The sequence below is a fragment of the Tenrec ecaudatus genome, chromosome 4 (assembly GCF_050624435.1).
Source record: "Tenrec ecaudatus isolate mTenEca1 chromosome 4, mTenEca1.hap1, whole genome shotgun sequence".
Taxonomy (NCBI): Eukaryota; Metazoa; Chordata; class Mammalia; order Afrosoricida; family Tenrecidae; genus Tenrec; species Tenrec ecaudatus.
In genome coordinates this window covers 49166419-49186420 of record NC_134533.1, presented here as the reverse complement: position 1 = coordinate 49186420, position 20002 = coordinate 49166419, and the positions used below count along the sequence as shown (strand labels likewise).

At 42.1% G+C, this 20002-nt stretch overlaps 1 pseudogene; it reads right to left on the bottom strand.

Annotated features, from left to right (window-relative positions):
* Positions 1-610: 610 nt before the first annotated feature.
* LOC142444759 (MICOS complex subunit MIC60 pseudogene) lies at positions 611-3027 on the bottom strand (annotated as a pseudogene).
* Positions 3028-20002: the final 16975 nt, after the last annotated feature.

Here is a 20002-nt window from a genome sequence, read left to right as displayed (position 1 = left end):
CATGTGAATGAAGATTTAACTATTCTGATGAATGTTTTAAAGTTTCAAATGCCTTTCAGTTTATTAACTCTATCAAATAACTTTCAAAATTACTTCTCACTCAGGGCGATGAGAGAGTGGGACCCTGCACAGGTCAATTTGATAGACATAAAGACAGACACCCAGGTCAATAGCATGTTGCCCAGATTTGAACAGACTTAGAGGAAAGGAGCCCAGAGAAAATAGAGGGAAATGGAGGTATCTGAGTGGTATATTACAGCAGTCCAATGCTAGCTTGGAAGAGACAATTATTGAGTTATTAGCAGTTTTATGAGGCCGTATTTTAAGAGTCTTTAACAAAAATTAAATTATAAATAGATCGTATTATAAGAAAAGTTAAGTGTTCAATTTTAATGAACCATTTTTCTTTCTTTTTTTTTTTTTTCCATTTTCATCTTGTTGCTTTATTCAGTTTGCTCCAAGGTCAAAAATCACTAGCAGTAGGGATCACAAACATTATTTTGATTGGCTCAAAAGCCCGGTCGGTGAAACCTGAAAAATGACAATGTTACACAAGTGGCAAGGAAAGCATTCTTGGAGTTCACTGACATGATAGCAAGCAGAAATAATGGAACTGCAGCAAGGGTTGACCCTGAGAAGAGGATCTGAAACCTGCTCCTTTCAAGACACTTGTGGGACCCTTGCTGCCAACCCCTCGTATACTTGTCACTGCCGGTTTCCTGTGACATGAAATAGGACTGGCCAGGACACCACCTAGGCCTTACTCTTGCTGCACTTGAGTGGTTCCTCTTCCTACGGCGCTGGCGTATGTAGTCAGGATGTCCACTATCTGCTTGGTTTCTAGGGTCATTCGTGTTTCATGCAGCCAGTCCTGGGCCACTCGTCGGGACTCCCCTTTCAGCTGGTTGACAAACTTGGCCGCCAGCTCCAGGTCTCCGTGCTCAATGCAGTAGGAGGCATAGGACAATAGCTTAAATGTGTTCATATCCTCAGGGCAGAGCTGCGGTGGTGGCTTCAGCTGCTTAGGTGGGAACAGGAGCAGGGACTGCACATAGGAGAGGAAGTACTGGTATAAGCTATTTCTGGTTTCATCAATCATTGCTACCCTCTGGGCCAGTTTCTGGACAGCATAGAAACGGGCTCTAAGGGTCTCCTCGCTGTACACCCCGTGGGTCAGGGACTCAGGAGGAATTGCCGCGGTTAAAGCCTGGGCAAATTCATTGTCAGCACAATGGGCTTTGATGGCCTTGACAGCACCGCCCAGCGGGACCGTGGGCAGGTCTGCAGAGGCCATCTTCATGCTGTACTTCAGCGCCTCGACCGAGAGCCACAGCTGGTGGGCTTTTCTGGCCTCCTCTTCAGCAACTGCATGGCTGTGAACAGCCTGTTCGATCCCTCTCAGTCTGGCATAGGCAGTGTTTATATCCAGAGTAAAGTTGTCAACTTGCTCTTGGCTGAGCCGACGATACTCTAATTCTTGTTCAGCGAGTTTTTCAGACATGTCCTTTTCAAACTCACACTTCAGTTCCTGTTCTTGGACCCGAAGGACATCACATAAGTGATCGGTGTGGGCAGCAGCCTGTCGGCGGAGCTGGGTTCTCATTTCAGTTTCCATGGCATGTCGAACTTCATCAACCTTTCGGTCCTGCTCAGACACTATTTCACTTCTGTGATGTTCTAGTGCTTTCGCCACAGCAGAGTCCAACGTCTGCTTTTCTTCCAGCTTTTGTTTTTCCAAGGCTAACTCGATGTGCTGCTTCTCCATGGCTTTCTGTTCTGCCAGCTCTCGGTTTAGCTGGTCGATGCGGCGATGGGCATGAGCGACCAGGGAGTTCAGATCATCAGTGGGCAGCGTGTCGGTCATCCCTTTCCACCCGGGCATCACATCTGGGGTAATACTGTCCAATTCTCGTTTAAAGTCATCCCAGGCTTGGGCCACTAGTTCATGATACTGAGACACAACCTTAGCCTCAGACTGTGCTGCTTGGACCTTTTGGACCACATTGTCTAGATCGACGATCATGTTGTGGAGTTTGCCCTCTGCAGTAGTTATGTAAGGTTTGGCCCCAGCAATCTCCTTTTTCTTTGCATTTTCAATTACACTTTTCATCTTCTCTAATTCTTCTTTGGCTTTGAGAAGGGCATCGGCGGCCTCGTTCACTGCTTTTCTGCGTTCCTTCAATGCGCCCTCCACCGTGCGCCACTGGGCTGCCTTCTTCTCACCTGAAATCTCAGAATTGTCCATGGCGGCTTTCAGGACACTGGCATGTGCATTGACAGCCTGAACCTCGGCATTCTGCGCTGTGATTGCTTGCAGAGTGGTGCGAGCAGTCTGGCTGACAGCATCTTCTAAGCTCTTAGCTATCGACTCAATCTGAACTTGTTCTCGCTTCTCCTGTTGAGCAAGGCGGGCGGCAACTTCTTCAGGAGGACGCTCTTTTACAGGAGGCGAGGACACTTCCTCTGAAGTTGCAGGGGTAGGTTTTCCTTCACCAACTGCAGAGAGATCCGGTTTTATGGATCTGTTGTGCTGAACCGCAGGGGCTGGGACTGACAGTGTATCACCTGCTGCAGAAATAATGTGAGCTGCCTCTGTAGGTGCTGCTACTGATGCTGGAGTGTCTCCCTGTGGTCTGTGCAGGTATGAAGCAGGCTGTTTGGATCCTTTCACAGCCTCTGGACCAGACGGCTTCTTTGGCAATGGAACACCATAAGGTGCAGAACCAAGAATCATCTCAAAGAGCTTGTCTGAGTACGGTATGGTTTTCTCTATACTTTCCCGGAAATGGGAATCCCATGTAGCATACAGGACAGTGCCACCAAGACCTCCACCAACAAATAAGAGTCCAGCTCCCACAATTTTGCCAGCACTCAATCCAGAGCTTCCTGAGGTTGAGTATCGTCGGCATGGTCGCAATGGGCGAAGGACAAACTTCCCACGGAGACAACTCTGGGCGGCAACGGTCACGCCCGACAACTGACAGACCCGCAGCATCTCGGCAGCAGGGTGGACAGTGGTACTGGGTTACGCGGGAGCAGCCGCTGTGGCGCGAGTACGGGAGGGAGGGAGGACCGGCGTGCGTGCGTGCCGAACTATTTTTCTATATGTGACAATTATCTATGATTCTTTTAAATATTTATATAGTAATATCACAGACCGATGAGCTTTGGAGTATCCTTCCAAATCTATTTCTAATGACGTCATGTTCACAGTGAGAAATGGAATGTTCCATCAACAGGAACGACAAATAAACAAACACCTGAACATAAGCCATTTGCCACTAAATTGAATTCTGAATGCCGGGGATCACAGGTGTTGCAAAATAGAACTACCCTCCATGGGGTTCTCAAGGTACCTTTGAAAGTAGCTCACCCAGCCTTGCTTCCAAAACGCTTCTATGTGCATTCCAATGCCCCATCTTCCATACAGGAGACAGCATTTAAATGGCTCTCACTGTGAGTCAACTGTTAATCATTAAGGAGTAAACCACTGACTCTAATGGTTTATGAAAGGCACACACCTACCACAGGAGTATTAACCAAGCCTGGCCCTGCTGGGCTTCTGAGATCATAAGAAATCATGAGTGTTCAGGGTGGTAGAGGAAGCTATCTGTTCCCATAATGATTGACAGCCTCCAAAATACCATATATGATTGCTATGGGTCAGAATCAACCCAAGGACGGGTTTTCTTGGATTTACCACTGGGATAATAACAGCTGATCTGGCATTCATAGTGAAAGACAAATCTGTTTGGAAGAAGCAGTTAATTTAAAACCATTAAAAATCACTAACACCAAAGTTATTCATAGAAGCTAAGTAATACACAACTTGTAGTTTTTCCTGCGCATCAAGTTCTTAACATATGTTAAAAACATATTGTTTACGCTTCCACAAATTTATTTGTTCACCCTGTGACAGTTAAATAGAAACATCTCTTTTAGCAGGTTTCCCTCCCTCTACTTAGTAATTCAAATGGCATTCGCTGAGAGTCTCAAGGATCCATCTATTGGAGATGATGGTTTCCTTGTGTGGAATATGTCATCAACTTGTCCAACACTGGATCTTGGGAAGTCAGTGTTTCAAGGACATCACAGCTGAGTTTGAATTTTGATTCTGTCACTGACAAAATGTGTGACTGAAGATGAGTTACTTCTACTCTCTGTCAGGTTCCTGCATATGAAATCCAGCACCAGCACACGACAAGAGCAAGGACAATCATAACTAGAGCTAGTACCATTTATCTGGCATATGAGAAATAAGGAGTTTAAGGGATGAATACATGTTGATGCTTTGGATGCTGTATTAGACAGGGTTCTCTAGAGAGAGAAAACCAGATTGCTGATATATATATATATATCACAAGAAATGAACTGTTAAATTATATACAGATAGCTAGACATATGAACAGTTAAATTATAAAGCAGTACAAATGGCTCAGTACAACTCACTCCCATGAGAGAGTTGTGAGACACTGGCTGTCCTTCAAGTCTTGAGGGCCACCAGGGAGTTCGCTGTAGAGAGAGCTAGGCTATCTCAGCACAGGCAGCAAACAGCAAGGCAGGTCACCAACTGTCAGCCAGGTCACCAACCATCAGTCCCCAGCTCCAGAGATGTAAATTCCAATCATGTGATCTTAAAGGGACTTCAACTTACAGTGACACAGTCCAAAGGCTAGGCATCTCACAGGTAGTGCAGCCTATAAATTGAGGCACAGAATAAGCAAGGCAGCCGCACACTGGTCCGATGATCAAAGAGCGAGAGACGAGAAAGGCAAGGCTCACTGAGACATTTATCTCTCCACCCTTCAATTAACCCCTCTTGTGTTTATCGGCCAGGCTGGCACAATAAACTAACTATCTCAATCCACCCCTTGCCAACCTGGCACCTGTACACAATTCTTTAGCCATATATACGTGTATAATTTCCAGACATTAATGAAATCACACTTCTACTTATCATCAATCATCTATCATACATATAAATGAAAGCACAACGAGTCCAATTGTATCTGATATATCATACACGAACAAAGGAAAGATATGCAATAAGCACATAAAAAGAAAATACATTGACAATTACAAGCCTCACTTTTGCAATTGATCACGTGGTCATAATCGATAGGTAGAACTACCTTCTTCTACTACCCATTCTGTATTACCTTTGCCCTCACCAAGCACCTCAGCTGGCTGTTTTTTTGTTTTTTTTTTAACCTGGTGGGGTGACCCAGACCTTCATTCCTGAGGGGTCTGGGTCATTATAAGTCCTGTCAGGATTGGGTTACTGTAATTTACCATTTACTTTAATAACAGGGCATGGTAACACTGAGAGTCAGCCTATGAGATCTCCTGGATTCCAGACATACCCTTCTTTACCTCCATTATGTAACACCAGTCCAATTTCTCCTTGGTGATCAGGATCAATCACACCACTTAGTACAGTGACATTCTTCCTGACCTGTTGATCCAAAGGCATGAGAAGCCCAAAGTGGCCAGGGGGCATTCTCAGCTGCCAGTTCAGTGGAATCCACGCTGTGTTTCCAGGTAGGAGAGTTCCTTCCTTCAGGACCTCCAGGGCTGAAGAACACAGGGTTGCTGGGACAGGAAGCAAAAATGCTGCAAGGGGATCACTAGGAGTAATAGTGTGTGGTGCCATTCCAACTTCTGCCCCTTCATTCTCGGACCCATGAATGCTGGCTATTGGAGACACAGCACCATATATTGGCCGCAGGTTTAGAGTATACACAGCTTCCTGGAGAACATTGCCCCAGTCTCGCAAGTTGTTGCCACCTAGTTGGTGCCATATGATCCAATGATCAAAAAGGAGAATATTGAGCCCTTAGAAACGCCTGAGCAGATTAGCCAAACTATTCAAGTAGATATGCCAGGTGGGGCTGCATCAGTAGCCCTGCATCAGGAGTCTGGGTCATTGTAAGTCCTGTCAGGAAGGGCGTTACTGTGCTGAGTGGTGTGATTGATCCTGATCACCAAGGAGAAATTGGACAGGTGTTACATAATGAAGGTCTGGGCCACCCCACCAGGCAAAAAACCACAAGGGCAGCTGAATTGCAGATCTAGAGCAGTGTCTGAAACCAAAGTAAGGGAATTCATTGGGAAAAGTTGGAACCCTGAAACATGGATGGAAACATACAGACTGGTGATCCAGAAGAGGAGGCTATTGAGCCCTCAGAAACACCTGAGCAGGTTAGGCAAACTATTCAAGTTGATGCGCCAGGCGGGGCTGCATCAGTAGCATGGCGTGAGGACTCTGGGTCATTATAAGTCCTCAAGACTTGAAGGACTTGCTAGTGATGCCAATGAGTCAGCTCTGACACAGATCATTCCTACGTATAGCAAAACACTGCCTGGGCTGCTTCCTCCTCACAATTATTCTTAGATTTGAGCCCATGGTGGCAGCCGTGGTGTCAATCCATCTTTTCAAGAACCTCCTTCTTTGCGTCCACTTCCCCAAGCATGATGCCTTCTCCAGCGACTGATCCCTCCTGATCTCATGTCCAAGGTGAATGAGAGCAAGTGGGAGTAAGTACAATGTATTGCTACAAAGTCATAGAATGCTTTATTTAGAAAAAAATAGCAAAATGTGAAGTGATTCCTTCTCAACAGATAACCCATCTAAGTGCATACATTTCCGAAGATGGTGTTTCCAAATCCCTCAACAAAACATGCTGTGCTCTTTGATTTATACCACATCAAAAACCAGCTCTGGCATCCTGGAGGAATGAAAATGATGTCAGTTTATCCTCCTCTGATGCACTTTAGGCACAATCTGGTTGTAAACATTTTCTGTATTTTTTTGGTTTTTATTTGTTCCTATTGTGGTTTATCTCAGGAGTGTTTATCATATTGGGGGTTATTACAGATGTCATTGAGAGCAATCCTCTTGAATTTTTGTAATATGCTTTTCAGTCTATGAAACCCAGGATTGATGAACCTATAGGGACAGCAAGTAGAATAAGGGTTTCTTGGACCTACAGTGGTGGTGGTGGGGGGGGGGGGGTTCAGTAAAATGGAGCTGATCTCAAGAAGTTCAAGAAGAAAAAGAATATTTTGAAACTGATTGATGTGATAAAGCTATGGAATGATATGATATCTGTATTACACCCCAAGAAAATGATTTTGAGAGAAAGAGAAGAAAACGGTGCCACTTTTAAACATTCTTTAACTTCGGGGACGAAAGAAGTGTGAACTGACAAGGTCAGGGCTGTAGGGTCAGCCATGGAGGAGTAGGTGTCTCCATGCAATTCTCATAGGGCAGCCTTGTTGCCTTTGACAAAGGAACAGCTGACTGTCATGGAAGAAAGGCAATTCTACTCACTACGTTACGGCCCCTCTCTCACTAAGGTAGTTTGCGATTTCCATAAAACTTCCTCATAATAGACTCCCATGATCACCTATGATTCTGTATTCTTCTGGAAAATGTGCTACAGTTATCCCTTAGGGGTCTGAAGAACAAAACAAACAAACAAACAACAAACAAACAAAACCAGTTCTCATAACCTGGTGGCATCGTGTTTATGCTTTGGACTGCTAATCGCGAAGTGTACAGTTCAAAATCACCAGCTGCTTCACAGGAGAGAGATGGCACTTTCTACCTCTGTAAAGAATCACAGTTCTGTGAGAATGTGGCTCCTCACTCATCTGCAAACCTGCACGGGCAGCTCCAGCTTGTCCTAGAGTGTCTCTGTGTCAGAATCGACTTGCTGGCAGTGAGGTCTTGAGAGCTTATAATTTTCTGAGCTGACCTCCTTCCTGCCTTGACTTTAACTATCCCAGGAGATCCCTTCAGAGGCCACAGCTTTGATTGGATCTGTTCTCTGAAGGCACTCTAATGACCTGGTGTATTACTGAGACACGTTTAACTTTTTTGATATTATTTGGCATAAACCTATACATGCATGGACCCGAACCTTAGTCTCGTCATATCAAAGAGAAAGCACAGATGTCCCTGCTATGTTAAGATGTTCACAAAAGGTCAATCCATTCCACTAATTCTCCCCACCCCCGACATTTTCAACCCGAGGTATAGAAACTGTGCAAGGTAAGGACTAGCCCAAGGGCAGGAAAACCATGAATTTTCCCAAACCAATCCACTGGAAAGGGCAAGTGAAGTTCACAGTCCTGTGTGCCCACTCATGAACTACACAATTACCTTTGATTTCACAAACCCCAGCTTCAGCCTGGAGAAACATTTTGAGAGACATGCTCCGAAGGTACTGTTTTTGTGGTTGAAAGAGCCTTTTGAAGGTGAGCTGGTTTCTCTCCAGCAGCTTGGGGCCCGGGGCAAGGAGTGCGAGAAGGGAAATGAGTGGAAGTGTGTATAATCGAGTCATCCAGAACTGCAACTTTTAAACATCTTGAACGCTTTCCTTGAAAGGTTACATCATGTTTGTTAACCATAGTGATTTGTTAGTCTGGTAATCTAGTTTTTGATTTTAAATTAGTTGATTGGGAGCCTATCCACAGAGATACTGATAACACAACGTTCACTTTCATTTCACCTGGAATTAGATGTTTCTTCTTTCCTCTCCACTGCCATTTACGCTGCCTATTTACCATGGATGGCACAGGACAGGAAAGGAGGTTGCACTTGCCTGCTTAATAGTTTGTCATGAAGTTAGGATGAGCCTTTGGAGTTTACAGGCTAAAGTTTTACTTTTTGTCTCATTAAAATCATGAACCTAAAGCAATACATCACACCTAGGATAGAGGGAATTTGAGAGAAAATTTTGGTTTCTATGGAAAGATCCAAAGCTGAAATGGACTACCATTCAGATCGTAAGTAAATATATCTTTTTGCTAGATTTTAATAGTTTGATATATATTAAATATATTAATATCTTAATACATATATTTAAAGTCCCCATGGGTTCATGGAGTACAAAATAGTTTTCTCCAAGTGAATTCATATATATATATATATATATATATATATATATATATATATATATATATATAATTCAACTGAATGCTGACCCTCACGCCCCTGCATCTGGAACCTGCAATTAGAAGCTTATTTGAAACATACAAAGATGTAATTAAATTAGAGACATTGAGATGAGGAAAGTATCTTGAATGGTCATGGTGGACTCTCAACCTAAGGACCAAGTCCTCAAGAGAAACACAGAGGAGAAATGCGCACCGTGGAGAAGGGCACGCAAAGACAGGGGCAGAGATCAAAGTTATGGGGAAGCAACATAAGGGATCCCCGGCCCCCCGAAGCTGGGAGAGGAAAATGTATCTTTCACAACTGCCTTCAGAGGGCATGTAATAGGGACGTTGTGAGTTTGGCCTTCTGGCCTCTGAAAAACTGTGAGAAAATGTTAAGGCATCAAGTTTATAGAAACATTATTATGGAAACCCTCAGAAACTGAAATCACTCATTTTTAATAATTCACAAAAAATTGAAAGGGAAATATCCCCAACATAGTTGATTTAGATTTCACTCCATAAACACTATTTGAGTGTTTGCAATGTAAACGTGTGTCTAGATTTCTTCTAATTTGAATAATCATCCCGAGAGATGACATTAACATTGTCACTTTAAATTTGAAAATATCAATACTCAAAGTGGCTAATTATCTACCCAAGGTAATGAACCAAAAAAGCCTAATTTGAAGTCTGGGAGGTCTGAGCCAGAGGCTTGTGAGTAATACGGCTTCCTCGTCCTATCATCAGCACTATTCCAAGCCGCCACGAAAGGCTGCTGTGCGCGTCTGCTGGGACCATAAATTAGCAGCCACGTTCTATTTGATGAAAGGCCTAGGGATCACTTCCATATGGAACGCGAGCAAGAGTACTTGGCGTCTGTCCAATATTTTCCCCAAATTGCTTTCCAATATTCCCATCTGTTTTCTAATTCTAAATGAGTGTATCATTGGTTGAGGTACCTTCCACACGGGTGAGAATAACAACTGATGCATAACTATGCATATTCATGAGTGGAATTACAGCTATGCATGAATGTTCTACATTAGTGCCTCATAATCAACATCTACTTCCTTTTTTGTCTAAAATAAGCAGGGGTGGTGGTAGAAGGGCTAGTTAGCTTAGTCACTAATCAAAGGTAATGATACCATTTCCATTTTCATTCCAAATGTTTATCTGGGCTTCCAGGAGGCAAGAACAGAGTGAACATTTACTGTGTACTCCTAAAATTAAGGCAGACCCTATGAAAAATATTGTAAGAATGATGGTGAAATTGTTTTGTAATATCAGACTGAGAAGTACTCCCTGGAAAATGTAGGTAAATTTAATTCAGTGCCAGGCAAAGTGTTTTGTACTTTATAGGTAATAAAAAAATGATTGCTTCAAACAAATGAAGAATGAAAGAACAAGTAGATCGATGAATGTGTTACTGCATAGAAGCCATAATAACGTTTAAATAGTTAAGTGGGGTGGCATTAAGGTCTTAACCCTTCCCATACGTCTTGAAACATATTGCCAACCTGTTGGCAATCTCTCTTTCAGTACACATTTCTCACGCAAATTGCATTGTCAATGGACAAAGGATAAACCAAATCATATTGTTTTAACTATGGCATTACATTCTGTCAATGTTGAATCTAACTCTACCTGGATACTTTAAACAATAAGAACAATCCTGACACCTCCCTGTATGCTAAGCATGAAACCTGAATAGGATTGGTGGTAGAATTCTTGCTGCAGACCTGGGTTGGATTTCTGGCCTATGCTCCACATGGACAGGCACACATTTGAAGGTAATATAGTCTATATATATATTTCATTACATAAAAAGGAGTACTTGTCTGCCGTGTCTAATAAAATCCGTCATTTTCTTTAAAAGCCTCATAAAGAACGCATTCAAGTCTATATCTCTTTACTTTATTATGGCCCCTTACATGATATTCTTTAACATCCATAGTTGTATCAACAAAAACCAAGCAAGATTTTTATTGTCAAATCCTTGAAAACTCTTCCCACTCTATTCATTAGAAGTATACTGAGGTATGGGGTGGTGGTAAAAAAAAAAAGGTGATAGCAAGCGTAGATAACTTTCAAGCAAGTTGAAGGAAAGTCATAAAAAAGGTAAGGTGAAGGCGATGTCAAAATATTGGATTTGTTTTAGAACACCTAGATGGGTAAGTGAAACCATAAAATACGGGTTAATTGATCATGAAAATAACCCAAAAGTTGCTAGATGAGACAGGCTCCACACAAGGAGAAAAACGAAGAGGAGAACTAGAAAAATCATAGTTTTAGAAAGAGTTGGGTTTGAAAATTTGCTAATGGAAATGAGGGAGTTCTTCTCTGATGACTTTGATTTTCCCTGTGCAGTAGGTAAGAACATCTGCTGGGAGTGAGTCACAAGTTATTTCTTTTCATTTTAGTCAATTCTAAAACCCGTTAGAACATATTCTCTACTTGAATAATTCAATCTTTTCTTTGATAGCTGTGTACCAATTCCATCTGAGATGATTTGAAAGAAAAGACGCTATTAATCTGTGCAATTAAACTGCTCCATAGCCACACAGATCACAGAAATGGTATTTGCCTTCAAAGCAGCAACAATGGAAATCTGAACACAACAAAGCCACATATTTTAATAGAACATGATTTTACTAGAGAAAAAAATTTTAACCTAGATTTCTAAACCCAGCCCCAAAAGGAACAAAATTGTCATTTTTCTAGCAAACAGGGTGTAACATTTGAAGAATTGATCCCTGGGCAAATGACTATATTATCTGACAGATCTGCCTCCATGGGCATTGCATTGGCGTGTTGGAGGGGCATAAACTGTACATGAGCTTGGCTTCTAATCAAAGGGTTAGATGTTTGAATCTACTCAGAGACATCTTCAAAAGAGGATCTAGTAAACTCCAAAAATTCACCATAGCAAATTTTGCAAAGCTCAGTTTTACGTTGACATCCAAGGGATCCACATGACTCAAAATGGAAGCAGTAGCTACAGCTGTTTAAACATTGCTTTGAAAGCATTTCATAGAGTTGTTGGAAAGTGTGAGAAAAATTGGAATGGAATGCATTATAATGAAAAAATTTTAACTCCAAGTAATGACAAAAATTATTTTAAAAAGGAAAGTGACTCCATCAATAAAAACTATTTACATTGATAACACTTAAAACAGTATATTGATTTAACAAATAATTGTGTTACAGTTATATTGAATGGAGAAGATGAATGAATGGTATACTAAAAGTAAAAATGCTTTACACACTTATATCATATTAGTGTGCAAATCAATACGTGCGATTATTTATGAGATTAGAACGACCGTGCTCACAATTACCAAAGTATTTAACATGACAATAAAAACATGATAAACATAACTAATGTTACTGCATTATACATATGAAGATTGTTGAATGAAAGAAAATGATTATATTTTCCACACTGGGGGAAAAAAGGAAATAGGAGAAGATAGAGTTCAAATAAATAACTGGGGGATTATTTTTCAAAGATGAGCGAAAGATGATTTGGGAATATTTCTTTTTATGAGTTTTTGGTTTACTATTTGATTTTTAAACCATCTGCATATATTCTTTAAGAAAAATATCGTTGATTTTAAATAGATATAAATAAAAGGAAAATATATACAATTCATCTTACAAAGCTGATTTATTAATATACATCCATGAAATAGTCTACTAACTATATAGCTGAAACAAAATAAATTTAACCTTGAGTTATATGTCAGTATACCTTTGTGCACACTTATCAATGAAAAACAAATATGGCATCATCAAAAAAAATCTTACCATAGTGAATGAAGGGGGAAGTGCAGAGTCGAGACCCAAAGCCCATTTGTCGGCCACTGGAGATCCCCTCACAGAGGGGTCTAGAGGAGGAGATGAGTCAGTCAGGGTGTGATGTAGCATACACCTTTCCTCCAGTTCCTAAATGCTCCCCCCCCACACACCAACTACCATGATCCGAATTCCACCTTGCAAGTCTGGATAGAGCAGAGGTTGCACACTGGTGCAGTTAGGAGCTGGAGGCACAGGGAATACAGGATTGATGATACCTTCCGGACCAGGGGTGTGAGGGGCGATACTGGGAGGGTAGAGGGTGAGTGTGTTGGAAAGGGGGAACCGATTACAAGGATCTACATGTGACCTCCTCCCTGGGGGACGGACAACAGAAAAGTGGGTGAAGTGAGACATTGGACAGGGAAATATATGACAAAATAATAATTTATAAATTATCAAGGGTTCATGAGGGAGGGGGATGCGGGGAGGGAGGGGAAAAATGAGGACCTGATGTCAGGGGCTTAAGTGGAAAGCAAATGTTTTGAGAATGATGAGGACAACGAATGTACAAATGTGCTTTACACAATTGATGTATGTATGGATTGTGATAAGAGTTGTATGAGTCCCTAATAAAATGTTAATAAAAAGAATAAAAAAAGAAAAACAAATATGGATAACATATGAATGATATACAAATAAATACAAATGTAAGGTAAACACAAAGCCCAGTCCACTGCTATCAAGTGGATACCAACTCATAGCAATCCTATAGGACAGAGTCCTACTGCCCCTGTGGGTTTCTGAGACTGTAACTATTTATGGATGGGAAAGCCATGGTGTTTATTCCCAGTGGTTTCGAACTGAGAACCATGAGGATTGCAGCCGAAGGGGCAACCACTAAGCTACCAGGACTCCCTAGGAAAACCATTAGAACTATCTCCAGCAATGTTCTGTTTTCATTCACTAGGCCCTCAGTTTCAAATTTACGCAGAAGATTATCAGAAGCAGCAGCTCATCCCTGCTTTGCTGTCTTTTCTCCCCCTGGAGATTCCACTGAAGCCTGTTCACCTTGGGTCACCCTGAGGGCACTGGAAACACCAGTGACATAGTTTCCAGCAGCACAGCAACACACAAGCTGACACAGTATGAAAAACGGACATATCTTACGTTGACATATCTGAAACTGAACGAATGGAAGAAAAATAAAGCCGTGAGTTGTAATATTGGAAGATTCTGTGAGCAACATATTAAATGATGCAAGAAGCTTCGAAAGAAGAAAGAAAGAACACCCAGAATTGCTGAACTCAAAAGAACAAGCCGACATTTCACCATTTCAGGAGGCAGCTTCTGAGCAAGAACCACTGGTACTGAAGGAAGTTCAAGCTGCACAAAAAGCAGTAGTCCAAAAAAATAAAGGCTCCAGTAATTAAAGGAATAGCAATTGAACTCTTTCAAGAGCTGATGGAGCTCTGGAAGCATTCACTCTTCTATGCCAGGAAATTTAGAAAAGACTTACTTGGCCAACTGACTGGCAGAGATTCGTATTTGTACCCATTCCAAAGAAAGGTGACCCAATGGTATGCTCAAATGATACAACAACATCACTCCTATGCCATGCAAATTAAACATTGCTGAAGTTCATGCAAAAACAGTTGCATGACATTGACAGGCTGCTGTCAGAGGACCAGGGTATATTCAGAAGAGGATATGGAATGGGGGGATATCCTTGCTGATGCCTGTTGGATCTTGGCCCAAAGCAAAGAATACCAGAAAGATGTTGACTTGTGTTTTATTGACTATGCCAAGGCATTCAACTGTGCAGATCATAGCCAACTATGGCTAAGCGTGAGAAAAATGGAAATTCCAGAGCACTTCATTGTACACACACAGAACTTGTGCATGGATTGAGAGGAAGTTCTATGAACAGAACAAGGGGATGCTGTGGGGTTTAAAATCAGGAAAGGTTTCGGTAAAGCTTTATAATGCATCCATCTGAATGCGGAGGAACTCATCAGGGAAGCTGGTGTGTGAAGAAGGTATGGCAATGGGATGAAACGTATTGGCTGGAAACAGCGTTATGGAACCTCTGACACGATTGCCCCCAATCAAAAGGACAAAGAAAGTCCCTCCTTGGCACCCACAATTTGTACTATGATGTTTAGTGTATTCAAACAATCCAACTCAGACCGCTTCCTGTCCTAAGAAGGATCTGCACTTCCTCCATTGAGTCCAGTGACAGCCCTGTCGAAGGAAAGGATGACAATGTCGAAGACCAAGCTGCAGCATTTTTTGCTTTCCCTTTGAGACATTTAATTTTTTTAAATGCTAAGCGTTATCTGGGTTATGGCATGTAGCTGACCCTCTTGCTTATTCATACTTCAGTCACGAAGTCACTCACTGCCTTGGGCCTACAGCCACTCTTCCAGACGGAAGGCACGTTGCGCTTCCATGGGTATCAAAGAACTGTTCTCTCAACTCTTTGAGTATCCATTCGACTTTCAATACTGCGATGGCAGGCAAGAAGCAAACTCTCCACTGAGCTTCCCCACCCCTCCACAAGGCAGCCCTCCTTTCATTGTGTTTAAGCCAGTAGGCAAATCCTCTCTTAGATCCTCAAATTCCTTATCACTCTTGTCATTTTGACTTTAAATGATTTGGTCATATGATTGTTCTCCCTTTGATTGCGACTTCCTTATGATAGAAACCATATCTTAGTCATATGTATGTCCCAGAACAGTACAGTTGATCCTCACACAGATATTATAGGTATAAGTGGATAGCAATATGAATGAATGAATGAATGAACTGACTTCCTGACCCCTTCTTCACAAAGAGTACAAAGTAAATGTGCTGTTGTCTCTTCTCAATCATAGCTTATTTAAAGGAGAGTTTCTAAATGAATTGCTTTCACCTTATTTTTTCCATAGCATGGGAGGGAAAGCTGCGTATAAAGTGGACGCTCTAATATGATTGGCAACTCAGTCCCATTAAATGCACAGGCTCAGCCCGGATTGTGGACCCGCTCATCGTGTTCGCTGTGGTGAGATGAGGAGGAAAACCAGGCAAAGACACAGACAGGGAAGCAGCACTAAATTGCACTGCAATAACCACACATTACTGCAACTCTGGGATTTGGAAATTAACGGTGAGGGGAGGTTGAACATGGACTGCATCCACTAGTGCGGCGAAGGCTTATTAGGGCCATGTTCCGCCCTTTTTCTGAGAGTGCCTCTCATTCGGGAGCCTCATAATTAGATCCCACTGACAGTGAGGAGCAGGAGAGGAAGAGAGGAGTTTCGGAAACTATCGCAGCACTCTGCATTTGCCTGCTAATGTGATTTAGTTATTTTCCCACAAACAGGACTTTCCCAGTATTATTTACATAATTTGTACGATGACATCAAATTCTGTTCCATTTGCGCTTGACATAAGTCCAAAGGGCTGGGGAAACTAGCCAATATCTCTTAACATTTCAGACTAGTAATACATTTACTGGATAAGCCAAGCCCCCTCTAGAAAAATTAGAAAAAATGATGTGATTTTTCTAAACTCAAATGTAACCAAATGGTTTCTGCTTAAGTGAAGGCACGTCAGAAAATGACATTTCCGTAGCATGTCATATTTCAAAGTCTCTCATTTACATTGAGTCAGTGTCTCAACTGAGAGCTGGGGAAATGGAATCCTCCATTCTTAGCCTGTGCTGGGCAACTTTTTGTTTCTCTCTCTTACTTTCCCTGTTCATTCTTTGAATTTTTAAATTTAGGAACATGTCTGTCCCACCCAGGAACTTGTTGGCTCCTTGAGGGCTGGCATCAAGCATGTGTCACATCTGTTAACACGTTCAGGGCCTTGTTTTAGTAGCTGCACAGGAGAGTCCAGAAACTCTACATACAAAGTACAATGTGCATAAAATGCTTAGCTGTGCTATATTTGTATCTACTCACATTTTTAAGAATGAAGCTCATCAAAGCACATCTGTGCTTCTTTGTCTTGAGCTTTGTAGTAATTTTCTCTTATTGCATAACAAATTTCCCACATGTAGTGGGTTAAGACAACGTAAATTCATTTTCTGACAGTTTGGGTAGATAAGGTGCCTGGCAAAATATCACAGGATTTTCAGCTCAGAGTCTCACCGAATGCAAATGAAAATGTTGGTAGGTGCTGCTATTCTGTTTTGCTAAAGAAAGGTTGCCATAAACTCTAGGTGTCGGTGGGTGCTTACCAGTTGGCACACGTTTCTGTATGTATGCAAAGAATGTATTTCTGGATGAAACCTTCTGAGTCAATCAAAATGCACTCCCCAACGACAACATGTTATGCAAACACGGTGAGCTCATTAATTTCATGAAGAAATCCATGTTCCCTAGGTTAACTCCAAAGTCAGCATGGACCTTTTCAGGTGTGTCTTAAAACAATAGAGGAAAAGGTCATTTTTGCACGACACCTGTATGCTGTCTTTATTTTGATCACGATGTACAAATTCTTACAATAGGCAATATGTAGCTTATAATTTTTATCCCTGCATGTTTCTCAAAAAAGCAATCAAAAGGATGGTGAACCTGAGCACAAAAACAGATCCTTTCTTCAGTAGTCGTAGCACCTCCCCAAGCTGTTATCCAATGGATAGTCCGGGCCGCTCCTGGCCGAAGGCCGTGCGGAGGTCATCCTATGAGCTTTGACAGTGACCATGGGTGATTGAACTGCTCCACGGGGCTGATAGGAAACACATTGTGCTACTTAACTACGGGTGATCTGACCATGATCATCACTGACCTGAACTTAAAACTTTCTTAGACTCACAGACTTATTTTGACCTACCCTTTCTAGTCAGAAATAAAGACCAAACCTCAATTTAATTCATAATAAAAAGCAAAGCTATAAGAGCAGTAATTTTCATCTTTGTAAAATCACTTTATTTCAAGTTCTGTGCTAAGGATTACAGATACATGCAATCCCCTTTCAAGATGAAGAAACTGAAGGGGGGGGGGGTGTGGTTGGTGGTGGTTGCACCTCACAGAGAAAGGAATAATCTATCTGAATTCAAGCTAGTGGTTCTCGGAGCCTCCGGTGGAACACAACACCCATAATCCCATCCCATCCCTGGTCCCATGTAAAGGGCGTTTTTCTGAGGTGTGGGGTCCAATCACTTTTATCTTATAAATGATAAAAGGAAAGAGTATCAAAGTAGAGATCAGAGGGGCATGCTATCCCAAGAGTCCAGGGGAGGGCCTTGCACTTCCAAAGCCAAGGACTGATTGCTGGAGATTGCCCGCGTGAAGATGTTCAAGGAAGGCAAGGCTAAAGAAGCTGAAGGGAGAAGGGACTTACAACTACAGACATGGAGGAAATAAGTTTCTAGTTGTTAAAGTCATGCACTTATGGTCTTTCTGTAGCCACAGAACTAGAAAACAGAGGGAATTCTCATTCCAATTTTTCAAAAAAGATAGTAAGAGCCTCAATGTATTGGTGGTAACATTGAAGTTCAGTGAGGTCAAGTAACTGTCACATCAGTAAATAATGGTTAGAACTGACATATGAATTTCTTTTACTTCTTTCCCATATTCCAGGGTTCTCACCAGATCACATTAGTCATCTGGAGGGCACGGACAATATTTACAAGCCGTTAGGAATTTTCCCACAGTCCTTGACACCGCGGTTAGGTGCTGTCCCGCCAACTCTGACTCATAGCACGCCTCTGAACCGCATAAGCCAGTGCCTGGTCCTGTATGGTCCTCACAGTTATTCCTATGTGTGAGTCAACCACTGCTACACTCCATCCCTCCATCTCCTTCATAGGCTTGCTCTTTTTTCACCTAGCCTCTGTTTTACTAAGCATGCTGTCCTTTCTAGAAAGGGGTCCCTCCTGATGAAATTCCAAAGAATCTGAGACTAACTCTCGCCATGCTCACTCCCAGGGGGTATTGTGAGGATCTCCCACAACAGAGTCATTGCTCATTCCAGCTCATGACCCATTCACTATTCTACACCGACACCAGAATTCCTGGCATCAATTCGTCTCCACTCTTCCTTGTTCATGGCCCAGTTTTGGTGCATATGAGGCCACTGAAGATGTCATGGCTTTGGGCAGCTGCACTTTAGTTTTCAAAGTGATATCTTTGCCTTTTAATAATTTGAATAGATCTGTGGTAGAATATTTGCTCACTATAATATATCATTTGATTTCCTGACTGCTGCCTCCAATGGCCTGGGTTGTGGATCCAGTACAATGAAACCCTTGACAATGTCAGTGTTTTCTCCATTTATTGTGATGGTGCTCATTGACCCCAAAGGGAGGATTTTGCTTTGTTTTTATTTATTTATTTTTACCATAGGGCCTTGTAAAACATCGATACCATAGAAACGCTGGTTTAAATCTCAAACACTGAAACCATGTTCCTTCATAGACACTCATCTTGAAGAGAAAGAAACCCACAGGAGAGTGCGGAATAGTCCCACGGTCTAGTGCCACAAAATGTGGCTTGAAAATTAGGGAATTCACTCTAGAAAGTTTTACAACCTACCTGTAGTGCTAAGAACATGCTGGTGTTGTGTCTGAGGAATAGCCATCCGATAGTTGGCATCTGGAAAATTCTTTAAAGTTTATGACATCCTTTCACAATTGCCTTCAGTTAAGAAATGCTTTTCATTCACAAACTCATAATGCATACCCCAAACCACAATATTACATTACCGCACAGGTAAGAATGCTCACCTCCTATGGAAACATCTTTAATACAAAAACTGGTTTGGAAAAGCTCAGCCAACAACAGGATGCACTTCCTCCAGTTGCTGCTATGTTTCGTAAAGCTGTGAAAGTTCTCCTGCTCAGCGAAGCAAGCATTGCAGGGTGTGCTGAGCTGTTTCAATTATGCAAGAGTGCAAACTACTTCAGAATTACATTGTAAAGAGAATTTTCAAACTTGTATTCCCATTACACCTCAAATACAAAATCCAATCAGAATATAGAATTCCAAAAGAATGCTGGCAGGAGTGAGGCAGGGCGTACATTCTTTGCTGTCTGCGAGGCTACCCTGGTGATCATCCAGTGAAGCTCTCACTGTACCAGCAACTGAAGAGATATCACTTGTTGGACATCGCATTTGCGGAATAACCCAGGCACTGAAGAGACAGATTCCGTTGTCTTCTGTTCCTCGCTTCTAGATTTAGATCGAAATGCAGGAGGTGGAGCATGCCAGGAATGTGGTCCCCAAAGACGTGTGTTTGGATCAATCAACATGGGTTCCACTTGTCATTTTGG